This window comes from Phyllobates terribilis, unplaced genomic scaffold (genome assembly GCF_046119375.1).
Source record: "Phyllobates terribilis strain yellow unplaced genomic scaffold, ASM4611937v1 Scaffold_3097__1_contigs__length_90573, whole genome shotgun sequence".
NCBI classification, from domain to species: Eukaryota; Metazoa; Chordata; class Amphibia; order Anura; family Dendrobatidae; genus Phyllobates; species Phyllobates terribilis.
This window is the reverse complement of record NW_027365851.1, coordinates 62501-65000: the sequence shown is the minus strand read 5'-3', so window position 1 is coordinate 65000 and position 2500 is coordinate 62501.

The following is a 2500-nucleotide window of genomic DNA, read 5'->3' as shown; positions in this document are numbered from 1 at the left end:
GCCTCCGCTGGCCGGGTACGCATCTGGAAGAAAAGGGCCGCCCTCGGAGAAGATCGCTGTGCTTCCCCGCACAGGGAGCGATTCGGACGACGGGCCCCCACGCCTGGCTGGGTGGGCGCCCCGCCGTTCGCCCGTACGGGTCGTCGGACCACTGCCTTCGCTCGGTTCGGGTCAAACTCCCCACGGCTCGGCCACCTCCGCAGACGGGAGGCGAGGCCGGCATGCGCGCCCAAAGATAGGTGTCGGAAGCCCGGGGGTAGAGGAGGAAGGGGACCGCTCACCTTAAGCCAGCGCGGGCTCCAAAGCCCGGGCCGAGCGAGCGGCGCCACCTCCCCACCCGGGAGCGCTGCGCCAGATCGATCGGAGGAAGAGCAGGGGTGCATGTAGGGACTTGCCCAAGTACGGAGGCTGCAAACCCCTGTCGTCGGGAGATACGTGCCCACGAGTCCTGGAAGCGCGACTCGGGTACAGGCGCCCTTGCGGGGGGGTACTGGATGTGGAACAGCACTGGGGTCGAAGCCACAAAAGCATCCGCCCTCATGGAGCCTCTCCTCGGCCTAAAAATCCAGATTTTAGCCTTGACGGCGCCCCCATGTGGAGAACCAGGGCCCGCGGGGGGGTCTGGCCAGGCTCACTTCAACCCAGGAACACCTCTCTGACTTGGGATAGGCGACCGGCAAAAGTCCCCCCACGCAGCTGCGGAAGCCTGGGTTCAGCCAAGGTGCAGACCTCCAGCCGAACAGGGACTCATAGCCAAAACGCATACCCAGGCCTACGGAGGTGAAAACCAGCTTAAATGAGTCGAAATGTGTCGGGGCTGAGAGGTACCTCTCTCTCATATATTCTGCCGGTGGTGTGCAAAACTGGGTCTTTGCATGGAGTGTCACCCTATACCCACTTTAGGGACGCATGCAAAAAAGTGCCCGATCGCCTGGAACTGTCAGGCGGATTCGGCTCCCTGGAATTTCCTCATTCTGGTTCTTTTTCACTTTTTGTCTCTTTTGCGACATCTAGTGGGCAGGCTGCATTACTGCAACCGGGGACACCTCAAAACGCTTGGAACTGGGGAGCGGGCTCAATTTACAAACGTTTTGCGGGTCCTGGAAGTCAAAATTGTGACTTCTGAAAACGACTAAGTATCAAGGACTCATCGCGCGAATCGCTCTGGAACTGAAATCGGATGCGCGCACTGACATGCTCCCCTCTCTGGAAGTCTGACACAAGTTGAAAAATTTTCTAAGTCCCCAAAAATTTTTTTTTTCAACTTTTTTTCAATTTTCCCCCTGTGGGATATATATTTTACCCACACTTTTGGAGCCCTCCTGGGATGCCCTCTAACATACTAGAACCTCATTTTGTGGAAGTTTTCACAAAATTGTGAAATTTTCAAAAAGTCAGAAATTTTGCCAAAAACGACTAAGTATCAAGGACTCATCGCGCGAATCGCTCTGGAACTGAAATCGGATGCGCGCACTGACACGCTCCCCTGTCTGGAAGTCTGACAAAAGTTGAAAAATTTTCTAAGTCCCCAAAAATTTTTTTTTTCAACTTTTTTTCAATTTTCCCCCTGTGGGATATATATTTTACCCACACTTTTGGAGCCCTCCTGGGATGCCCTCTAACATACTAGAACCTCATTTTGTGGAAGTTTTCACAAAATTGTGAAATTTTCCAAAAAGTCAGAAATTTTGCAAAAACGACTAAGTATCAAGGACTCATCGCGCGAATCGCTCTGGAACTGAAATCGGATGCGCGCACTGACATGCTCCCCTCTCTGGAAGTCTGACACATGTGTGAAAATTTTCTAAGTCCCCAAAAATTTTTTTTTTCAACTTTTTTTCAATTTTCCCCCTGTGGGATATATATTTTACCCACACTTTTGGAGCCCTCCTGGGATGCCCTCTAACATACTAGAACCTCATTTTGTGGAAGTTTTCACAAAATTGTGAAATTTTCAAAAAGTCAGAAATTTTGCCAAAAACGACTAAGTATCAAGGACTCATCGCGCGAATCGCTCTGGAACTGAAATCGGATGCGCGCACTGACACGCTCCCCTGTCTGGAAGTCTGACAAAAGTTGAAAAATTTTCTAAGTCCCCAAAAATTTTTTTTTTTCAACTTTTTTTCAATTTTCCCCCTGTGGGATATATATTTTACCCACACTTTTGGAGCCCTCCTGGGATGCCCTCTAACATACTAGAACCTCATTTTGTGGAAGTTTTCACAAAATTGTGAAATTTTCAAAAAGTCAGAAATTTTGCCAAAAACGACTAAGTATCAAGGACTCATCGCGCGAATCGCTCTGGAACTGAAATCGGATGCGCGCACTGACACGCTCCCCTGTCTGGAAGTCTGACACATGTGTGAAAATTTTCTAAGTCCCCAAAAATTTTTTTTTTCAACTTTTTTTCAATTTTCCCCCTGTGGGATATATATTTTACCCACACTTTTGGAGCCCTCCTGGGATGCCCTCTAACATACTAGAACCTCATTTTGTGGAA